Source organism: Palaemon carinicauda, chromosome 39 (genome assembly GCF_036898095.1).
Source record: "Palaemon carinicauda isolate YSFRI2023 chromosome 39, ASM3689809v2, whole genome shotgun sequence".
NCBI classification, from domain to species: Eukaryota; Metazoa; Arthropoda; class Malacostraca; order Decapoda; family Palaemonidae; genus Palaemon; species Palaemon carinicauda.
The window spans coordinates 61,638,667-61,650,484 of record NC_090763.1 but is presented as its reverse complement, the minus strand read 5'-3'; the positions used below and the strand labels follow the sequence as shown (position 1 = coordinate 61,650,484).

The 11,818-nt window shown below is 33.2% G+C and overlaps 1 pseudogene; it reads right to left on the bottom strand.

Moving 5' to 3' along the window:
- Window positions 1-416: 416 nt before the first annotated feature.
- The window catches only part of LOC137631419 (uncharacterized), an 11,496-nt pseudogene continuing 94 nt past the window's right edge, over window positions 417-11,818 (bottom strand).

The following is an 11,818-nucleotide window of genomic DNA, read 5'->3' as shown; positions in this document are numbered from 1 at the left end:
TGTACCATATGTATACGGAATAGAATAGCTAATTCATCTATACACAATTCATGGTTACAGCTACTTCAGTCCTTCGTATGGCAATAATTCGAACTATTTATTGTATTATATGTTTTATTTGTCTTTAGTAAAAAAAAAAAAAGTGCAAATTATTATCCTATTAAAAATGAACGCGAGTGCAGTAATACGGCTTTAGCGAAGAGCGAGCCATTCCATCATACCCCTTTACCCCCAAGGTAAGGTTAAATTTCCAGCACATTTTGCTATATATATATATATATATATATATATATATATATATATATATATATATATATATATATATATATATATATTTTAAATTGCTCTAACAGCCTTAATTTTTGTCTGTCATAGAGAGGTCAGGGTAGTCTCATTCTTTTGGAAAATGCCTGAAGTTTCTCATAAAGTTATCAAAAATATGCAAAAACATGTAAATAACAGTGTTTTGCAAGAACGTACCGGTACGTCCTTTAGGGGTGAAAGCGATACTCAGCCAGGTCCCTATAGTGTACCTTGATATTCAGTTTCTTGAGACGGGATACGACACTAATATTTGCTCTTTGGCGCTTAATAACCCCGTACGGCCTTTATCCTATTAATCAGATCAAAATATAGACGCTGCAATTTGTTTTTATCAGAAGTAACTGCGATTAACGAGACAGAAATCTTCTAATACTCTGTAGCAATCATTTGAGGACATCGATAAGGTAGAGTGTAGGGCCAGATCCAACTGCCAGTCTTGTACCCTGGTGTCCCCTTCCGAGAAAAGCGTCCGTTGTCCAGACGCTGGCTCGGATGCCGCTCATAACGCCCATAGTCTGAAAAAGAAAGTAGATAAGAAAGTAAATAGAACGAGGAGAGGTAAATAGAATGCGTAAATGATAAGGTAAATAGAATGTGTAGAGGTAAATAGAATGAGTAGAGGTAAATAAATTAGAATGAGTAAATAAGGAAGTAAATAGAATGTGTAAATAAGGAGGGTAAATAGAATGTGTAAATAAGGAGGTAAATAGAATGAGTAAAGGAGGAGGTAAATAGAATGAGTAAATAAGGAGGTAAATAGAATGAGTAAATAAGGAGATAAATAGATTGAGTAAATAAGGTAATAAAAATAGTAAATAACTAGGTTGGTAGAATGAGTAAATGGGGCAAATAGAGTGAGTAAATAAGGAGGTAAATTGAATAAGTAAATAAGGAGGTAAATAAAATGAGTAAATAAGGAGGTAAATAGAATGAGTAAGTAAGTAGGTCAATAGAATGAGTAAATAAGTAGGTAAATAGAATGAGTAAGTAAGTAGGTCAATAGAATGAGTAAATAAGTAGGTAAATAGAATGAGTAAATAAGTAAGTAAATAGAATGATTAAATAAGGAGGTAAATAGAATAAGTAAATAAGACGATAAATAGATTGAGCAAATAAGAAGGTAAATAAAAAGAGTAAATGAGTAGGTCAATAGAATGAATAAATAAGTAAATAGAATGAGTAAATAAGTAGGTAAACAGAATAAAAAGCTAAAACACTATACAAATGGTCAAGTAATTGATACGTGTAAGAGCATCCGTGGTCATGAAAATAGTAGATGGGACTGGCTTTTAATATTGCAGTTTTATTTGCTTTGCTGATTTCTCCCTCATATTGAGATTGTTCTGTATTTTGGTGTGTGTGTTGGGCCTGGGGAGGTTGTAGATCACTGGTAGACCATTTAGGTCACAACTGGAAGACCAGTATCCTATCTGGTGAATTAAGTATATGGTTAGGATTTGATTATTACGAATTGGATCTGTGTATATATATATATATATATATATATATATATATATATATATATATATATATATATATATATAGAGAGAGAGAGAGAGAGAGAGAGAGAGAGAGAGAGAGAGAGAGAGAGAGAGAGAGAGAGAGAGAGAGAGAGAGAGATTATCAACAATGTAGCACCGATGAAAGTGATGAACACGTTGTTAAGGTCACCCATTTTAACGAGCTCTCTCTCTCTCTCTCTCTCTCTCTCTCTCTCTCTCTCTCTCTCTCTCTCTCTCTCTCTCTGAAATTCAAAGGGAGAGAAGACGAGGGTGGAAGGTGAATATTTATAACATGAATAGGAATATGCATGAGAGAGCTTTGAGTAGGGAATGTATAATTTTTGCCAGATTAAGATATCAGTGTGATAGCCGAAGGTAATCCTACAATTTTTCGTAGTTTGAGATAGCAATAGGTTGACGGCTAGGCAAGGTATTCCCTTCCGTGTCCTTGGGAATTTACAAACATATATCAGGAGTAAATGCCTTAGACAAATGTAGTTGAATTTATGATTTCAGGGCTGCTTCTTGCCAGCATATAAAGGGATCACCCTATCCGTGTACAAAAAGAGAGAGAGAGAGAGAGAGAGAGAGAGAGAGAGAGAGAGAGAGAGAGAGAGGGGACTTGCTTTCATGGAAAACAGAGATTTCCTTACTGTGTTGTCCAGCGTAGAAAGACGTAACAAGCTAGGGTCACTCCCTCCTATGGCCACGCCCCTCTTTCCCAGCCCAGGTTGTGCTGTAGACCTAATTAACAAAGCTGCAGCGAGTCTCAGACTTATAAATGTCATGAATTAGGTATTTAAAGAAATCTAGGGACTGGAACTGGTTTAAAAAGGGTGTAATGTCTAATGTTTTTGATTGTTGATAAGATTTATTTTGGTTATGCACTCTTCATATTACTATTATAACGGATCAGATTAAGCTTTCATTGTAATTTAAAATTCCGTAGTAACACAAGAGTCATCTCTCTTGGCTGTTGGCTTAAGGCCACTGTAATCTATGTCAATAATAATATTATGAATGTCTCTACTATAAAGTATAAAAAAGTATTTAGATCCAAGTAATACTTTCGAAAAGGAATATCAAAGTCTGGGAAACTCATTTTCCTGCACTTACGCAAGTATTAGCGGAGTCGGAATGCAAAACGTGAGTGAGGCGAGCTGTCGTTGCTTCCCAAATTTTAACACAGTCTGAACCGCCTCCCCAACTGCCCGATACAATCTGTAAGCAAGAGAAATCATTTATCAGTGCTATTAATCTAGTTGGCTATGTCAGTTGTACCAGTAGATTCTAGTATGGCCTTCGCGTGATCCAACTCACGTGTCGTCGAAATGTTAATTTAGCTTGTAAATGAGATAAATCTCTCTCTCTCTCTCTCTCTCTCTCTCTCTCTCTCTCTCTCTCTCTCTCTCTCTCTCTCTCTCTCTCTCTGTTAAAAGTAAGAAGTAAAATATTAATGACCCCAGAAGTGGTGATGAATCCATTAAACACTATGTTTATTACCTCCACCAATGAAGTTGGAATGAGGTTAAGTTTTCGCCCTTGTTTGTGAACAGCTTCCTGGCCATAATCTTAATTGTAATGAAACTTGCAGGGATTAACTGTAAAAAGTTGAAAATAACTAAATTTTGGAAGGGCAAGGTCACGGTCAAGCAGAATTTCCAGTTCCTGTAGTTAGGTATAAGTTTGGACATCGTCGTCACAGAGTCTTTAAACTTGGTTCATATTTAAGTTTATGAATATCAACGCCAATTAATACATGTTAAAGTTGAAGGTCAAGGTCGAGTCTAAGGTCAAAGTCAAACAAAAGGTCAAATTCTGGTTATCAACCATACGGCCACAATTTTAATCGCAATGTAATGAAACGTGCAGGGATTTTAAACTGTCATTTAAAGATCTGGAAATGATTAATCGATTCTGAGAAAGGCACGCTGGTTTCTTGAAATAAACTGCCATGGCGGAGGTCTGCACTCTCAAAGTACTTTTCTAGTTTTTAATGTTTTGCTATAATTTGAATGTTCAAAAGCCAAGAAGTAAACATGCCTCCTCCAGATAAGTATATTTTGATTACGTTTATTAAAATGTAAAGGAATTCTTTATTGAGAACTACGGTTGTCCTTAATTAAGTGAAGCTAAAGATTCGTATTAAATTGTTGAAAGCTATTGCTTTGGAAATATTACTAGTAGTCCTGCTTGAACAACTGTTATATAGTAAATCGATGTCTGCATCTAGAAATTAAAACTTTTTTAACATTAACTTTTAGTTGTTTTGAATCGCCGTGTTAATCTGTTGTCAAGCTTATCAAACTATGTCGATTTAAAATTTTAAACTTTTTACATTACCATGACACCCCTTCCCTTTGTCGAAGAAAATATAACACCATCACACCCATTTCCTTTGTCAAAGAAAATATAACACCATGACACCCCTCCTCTTTGTCAAAGAAAATATAACACCATGACACCCCTCCCCTTTGTCAAAGAAAATATAACACCATCACACCCCTCCCCTTTGTCAAAGAAAATATAACACCATGACACCCCTCCCCTTTGTCAAAGAAAATATAACACCATGACACCCCTCCCCTTTCTCAAAGAAAATATAACACCATGACACCCCTCCCCTTTGTCAAAGAAAATATTGGAAAGTTTGTACAGCAATCATCTGTTTTTAGACATAGAAGGAAATATGTCATGATACAATTCCTGAAGGGTTATAAATAAGTCAAAGTAGATTTAGATCATCTTGATCTAGAAGGAATTCAATACATACCGCTTGTGGATTGTATTCTACATTGTTTTCATACTTATTCTACATTCTTCATTGTTTTCATACGTTTTTACGTATCAATTGTACTAATTCAAGTTCATCTTATGAGCCACAGTAAAGGGAACATAGAGAATTAGTTGAACAGTTCTTATCGTAGACTCACCCTGTTAGAATTCTGATGCCACGCTAACGCAGGACCTCGGACGTGCACTCCACCTACACTCCTAGTAACCGAACCCGAACGGACGTCCCACCAGGTGAGAGAGTTTCCTCCTCCTACCAGTTCGCGGCCGCGCCCGCTCACCGCCCACCAGGCTCCCCTTCCTATTAATTGTCCGCCCACACTACCTGGGGAAAAACCAGAATTACCTGTTTATTGTAGTAAAGGTTTAAAGAGAACAAGACCATATACACCTATGCGCTGATGGGCATTCCTGGCCCCAACACTAGGAGTCTGTAGATATTAGGATGTACAGTGTTAAGGGAAAGTGTGAGGATTTTTAATGTAGGTTTAGAGTGGGAAGAGAGAAAATCCTTGAGAAAGTCGAGTCTTCATCAATAACTACCTATGTTATGGTATGGAAATTTTGTTTTGTATTCCTGTCGAGAAGATTATTTTCTGATTGTTTAAATTATTTTATATATGTGTTTATATATATGAATATATATATATATATATATATATATATATATATATATATATATATATATATATGTGTGTGTGTATATATATATATATATATATATATATATATATATATATATATATATATATATATATATATATATATATATATATATATATAATGTATATAATGTGTGTGTGCGTGTGTGTGTCAGAGAGAGAGAGAGAGAGAGAGAGAGAGAGAGAGAGAGAGAGAGAGAGAGAGAGAGAGGTGAATTTATACGTGTATTTGAAAGCAATGATAACTGAAAAAGTAATTTTAGTAGATTGTTGAGGCAGAATCCATCGCAGAGAAATACATCTGCTAAGTTTCAATTGTCGTATCTATTCTGACAACAAGAACTTACAACAAGACTATTTCAGTATTACGGAAAGCTTATTTAAACCTCGCATCCTGTAATGAGATATTTAAGGGCTTTCCCTGATCTGTAATTATCCTGTGTTTTTTTTACGTTGATTTAATCAATACACTGCACCCCATATATATTTTTGACCTTGCATATATTTAACCTGCATGTGATACCTTGGTAAACCTCATTTTCATGTGTACAATTGTATATGATTATATATATCATAATCGGGATTTAAGGATTCATTGTATGGACGTACTATTTCCTTATTTCTCATTTTCGTTTTATATAAGTATGGAAGAAAGTTCTTTTTTTCATGCTAAAAGGAACTAACTGCTGAAAGGTTTGTTTTTATTATTTTCATAAGGAACTTATGTGAGGGGGGATCTGGCACTTATGAAATGATTTAGTAATAAAACAAGGATATAATAGCCCGTAGAGTTAATACATCCAGGCCATATCATCCTCGTGTTACCAAACGCACCCTTGGTCCATATGATTAACTGCCTTCAGGGATTTGATATCTCTAACAGTAACCTCCTTCCGGTTAAAGGTCACTATCTGTCCATCCATCCCAGGAATGACCGCCCCTTTCACGTCAACGCCACCGTCAGTGCACTGCGCCGCTAGGTTCCTCCCTTGCCATGCCACTAGCCGCCCGTCGGAGTCTGAAAACGAGAGACACTTCATTGGTAAATGTCGATACGAAAGGAGTGCTTAACCAAGATTCCTTTATGGAAGTGGAATAGGATTAAATTTGAATGAAAGAAAAGAGGGTGATATGTAAGGGGTAGGGAAGGGTGAAAGGAATATGTTCAATGAACACGTGTGTTAAGGTTTGAAATGAATCGGTATCTTTTTGGAATGATCGGAAGATGGTGATCACGTAATTGGTGATCACTCAGAAAATTTGTGAAGAAGGAGGCGTAAGAACAACTGTACATCAGTAGGTAGGTAGAGCTAAGAAAATGAAGGATAGTAGCCTAAATAATATATATATATATATATATATATATATATATATATATATATATATATATATATATATATATATATATATATATATATATATGCGTAAAAATCACAGGAAAACGTGATGCTCAGATGCAGAAGAACCACAGGGAAAATGAAAATACAGAATATACACTTGAGTCCTGACTAGTTTCGTGATACTTCCTCTGAGGAAGTATCACGAAACTAGTCAGGACTCAAGTGTATATTCTGTATTTTAATTTTCCCTGTGGTTCTTCTGCATATATATATATATATATATATATATATATATATATATATATATATATATATATATATATATATAATGTGTATTTATATATATATTCATATATATATATATATATATATATATATATATATATATATATATATATAATGTGTATTTATATATATATTCATATATATATATATATATATATATATATATATATATATATATATATATATATATATATATATATATATATATATATATATATATTTAAACAGCAACAATAACCGTTTAATTCTGTATCAAGATCCAAAGGTATAGGTTTGAATCATGGTCGTGGAAGATGTGCATAGCATAATGTAATTTCCATTGGGTGTACATTATACCCTTAGTAGATTTGATGAAGTATTTGGGGCTTAATATATCAAAGTGGGAAAGGCATTACGATAGTAACAAAGCAGTTCGAGTGACCGATACAGCAATAGGTAAAGTGACAATTAATTTGATTATTTGATAATCAATATAATTCTGATTTTGTTACTTTCTAATTGATACGACTTTGTTTATCATTCTGTTTAGTTTTGCGTCTTTCAGTCTGCTGACATTTTGTTTGATCCATTTATAATCTATTCCATTTTGTCCTACTTTTGTTTAGCACGTGGGGAATCTGTTTCATGGCAGCTATGATTGCAAGTTCAAGGCTTTCTGGTTCATTCCATTAAAATGAAAGTTCTTTTTAAACATTTATAATAACAAGAAAGACAATAAAACGTCAGAAGGAAAGGAACTCACATGTTACCAAAACAGCGTCGGGCTGGCCTCCTGGTAACCAAAATATTGAAGTGGCAGGGGGAGCAGAAAGTCCGGGAAATAAGCACGTGTTTGTTGAGTCTTCTGGAAGCTAGAACGAAATTGGATTAAAAAATGCTTTTATATCTGTGTCCTAAAATGATATGGAATACAGAAACAAACTGTGTTGGTATAGATTATACAATTGATTCTTAAAGTTAAGGTTATTAGATGAGTTAGTCTTCAAAGAATTGAGAAATATTCCGTCGTGTGATTTGACAATATATAGTCCTAGATATGCTTTGAGTTAAAAAGGATAATGTTTAGAAATCCAAGGGGGGATGATTTTGGTATGTAAAGAATCTTTTATATCTAAACGAAGATAAGAGTCAAATCCTCTGAAATATTTTCTGAATTAAAACTTGTATTAAACTTTCCTATGTTGAAAACCACGATGATTATGAAATTCTTCTGAGTTTACAGATCCTCAATTGATGAGAAATTTTGACCCTGTATCGATGGCCTTGTTATTGTGAAGTCAGCGTAGGATATAGATTATCAACATATTACACGCATAGCCTTAACTGGCGATTATTATTATTATTACAAGCCAAGCTATAACCCTAGTTGGAAAAGCAAGATGCTACAAGCTCAAGGGCTCCAACAGGGAAAAATAGCCCATTGAGGAAAGGAAATAAGGAAATATATAAGCTACAAGAGAAGTTATAAATAATCAAAATAAAATATTTTAAGAACAGTAAGAACATTAAATTAAATCTTTAATATATAAACTATAAAAACTTCAAAACAAATAAGAGGAAGAGCATTTAGATAGAACAGCGTGCATGATTGCATCTTTAGCTATATCAGCCAATGTAATAACAGTTTTGCATTTGGTCAATAATTAATGTACCTTTCGTGATGAACAGAGCTCAGGTTTGAATGTGTTTGGTTAAGTAAGGGATTAGAAATTTGTCAGAACAGAGGCTACAGAAACCTTATTATTTAGCTAATTCCGGAAGGAAATTGTGGCCATGGCACTTGGCAGTGTCAATATATCTTGTTTAGGCATTTGTGTGATGCTAGCCGATTTAGAAGAGTGACATTTACAACAATGGGATCCAGCTGATACGACCAAGTTGTTGGGCTGGCATATAGAGATATTCTTTGGTGAAAAGCTGGTACACCGATATAACATTCATTTACAAAGAACATGGAAGTAATACGTCTATCTGTGAACCTGATTCTCCCTCCGAAGAGGAAAAATGAGTATTGACCGAAATTCAGGTTCAATCAGGTCGTTTAAGGTTAAATGGTAGTCCAAGTTATGTTACGGTTCCTGCATTTTTACAATGAATACCCTTCGAAATAACTACCTTTCTTTAAAACCAACCTGCAGTAAGTAGGAGAATATCCCCGTGAGAGTGAAGAACTTCACTTGTCCAGACCTAAGGGAAGCTGCGACAACACTGCCATCTGGTGAGAATTTGCAGGAGAGAACGTCACTGCCACAGTCCCTGAGATATGATAAACAAAAAACGCTGTCAGTGCTTGAAATGGGATTCAGTAGTACATGATGATGGGGTTACAATTCAATTGTATTATCTTTCAATCTATTTGCTGACGTTTCCATAGCAAAGTCATATGGAATATTGTACTTTTAAAGTCAGGTGAAGACGAACATTTCAGCAATGATGTCGGAGGAATTACTTAATGCTTATTTTTCATTTTTATAACAAAGTTAGAGTTTCAAGTAATGTAATCGAAACTGTACACACATAAAAAAAATAAAAAGACCATTCGTCTTAGATTTTTGTTTTATATATGTATAGGGTATATATATATATATATATATATATATATATATATATATATATATATATATATATATATATATATATATATTCTGTATATATAATATATATATATATACTGTATATATATATATATATATATATATATATATATATATATATATATATATATATATATATATATATATATATATATATGAATTTTAGTGCAATAACGATATCAGTTTTGTTTTTAAAGGGAAAATACTTTACCATACTAATTATTACCACAATTTGATAACTAAACATGAAAAAAGTGGTTGCATTTTTTGAGATTGCATTCAGTTTCAAGTGATGCAACATTCCCCAGTAAGGCTATGTATGTCATCTTAAGACTTTGAAAACTGCAGACGAAAATTCTGACGATTTCAAAGTTGCTAGAGAATGATTTCGTAGCCTTTTTTTATATGTATTTAATGAACTCTATTACAAGATACTCACACGGTGGCTCTTATCTTGAGTTTTCCTTCCAGGGAAAGACTTGCAGACTGAGGATGGTGGAGCTTGGTCAAGAGGGAGGCCAAGGACGAACCAGAGGCGACGGATGAAGCCGTCGAGGATATGCGCTTTTCCCTTCCCGACGGAGACGTCCTGCTCAAGAGGGTCTGGGATTAGTTGAGGTACTGCTAACAATATTTGCTTGCATGTTTTTGTTAATATTATTTGCTTTCGTGTTTTTAAAGAGTATGCTGTTTATTTGCAAAGTATTTATTTACTCGTTTTGCGCTTTGTTTCTGTTTATTTGCAATGTTTTTATTTACTCCTTTTGCTCTTTTGTTACTTTTGTTTATTTGAAAGTTTTTATTTATTCTTCGCGTCTTAAACAAGGAAGTGATTAGTTGAGGTACTGCTAACATTATTTGCTTACATGTTTTTTTTTCTTTTTTAAGAGTATGCGGTTTATTTGCAAAGTGTTTATTTACAATTTAGAGTTTTCGTTACTTCTATTTATTTGCAAGTTTTTTATTTACTCCTCTTGCTCTTTTGTTACTTTCTTTACTGCTAACATTATTTGCTTGCATGTTTTTAAAGAGTATACTGTTTATTTGCAATGTCTTGATTTACTCGTTTTGCGCTTTTGTTTCTTTGTTTATTTGCAATGCTGCTATTTACTCTAAGCACTTTCGTTACTTACGATCAACGGAAAAATTTTCATTTCGGGAGAATATTAAAATAATTGCATATATCATCTATTCGATTTGTCACTTGTGATTTTAAAGTAAAGTCCTACCAAGGAGACAGAAACGACTTTGTAAAGAATTTTTTTTAGGGAAAGTTCAGTTAGTATATTCTTTTCTTAGGAGTTATCGCCAAAGCCCGTTAATTTTTAGATCTTAGTAAAGTATTCATGTCCACAGATTTCTTTGATGTAGGAAGTTTACAGTTTTCTATCTGGCAATTTTAGATTGTGAGATGTAGTTCTTGTGGCATGTTTTTTATTTTTTTATTTTATTTTTTTTTTTTTATGTAGGAAGTTTTATTTTTTGTATTTGGCAATATTAGATTTTGAGATGTAATTTTTTCTGCTTTTTTTTTTCTTTTTTTTCATGTAGGAAGTTTAAATTTGTTTTTACCTTGAAATCTTAAATATGTGATATAATTCTTGTGGTATTTCATATGCTTTTTTTGGTAATGATGTGAGCTTCATTCTCTCGTTTTTTATATATAGTATTTTTTTTTTTTTATGTAGGAAGCTTTAATTTTTGTATTTGGCAATATTAGATTTTGAGATGTAATTTTTTCTGCTTTTTTTTTCTTTTTTTTCATGTAGGAAGTTTAAATTTGTTTTTACCTTGAAATCTTAAATATGTGATATAATTCTTGTGGTATTTCATATGCTTTTTTTGGTAATGATGTGAGCTTCATTCTCTCGTTTTTTATATATAGTAATTTTACTATTGACCTGTTATTTGCATGGTGTGCTTTGCCCGTTAGTCAAACTTTCATCTATTTGGTAGAAAAGGCTGATGCTCTTTATTTTTCATCTGTAAATTCTCAAATATTTTATTTATTGCCATCGTGATTGGTAAAAGTATCATTTGCTTTAGTTTTTCAATATTTTGTTTATCATACTTAATTATTTGTGTAAAAGAATTTCTGTAGACTAATAGAAGAGTTGGAAGACCCAGACATACGTGGCTGAGGACTATGAAGCGTGAAGTAGGAAATGACGAATGGAGAAGTATTGATTTAAAAGCTCAAGATAGAGACGACTGGCGAAATCTAACTGCGGCCCTTTGCGTCAATTCGTTTAGAAGGAGATGATGATGATGATGATGAATATTTGATACAAATTATATTATGGAAACATTTCGGATGC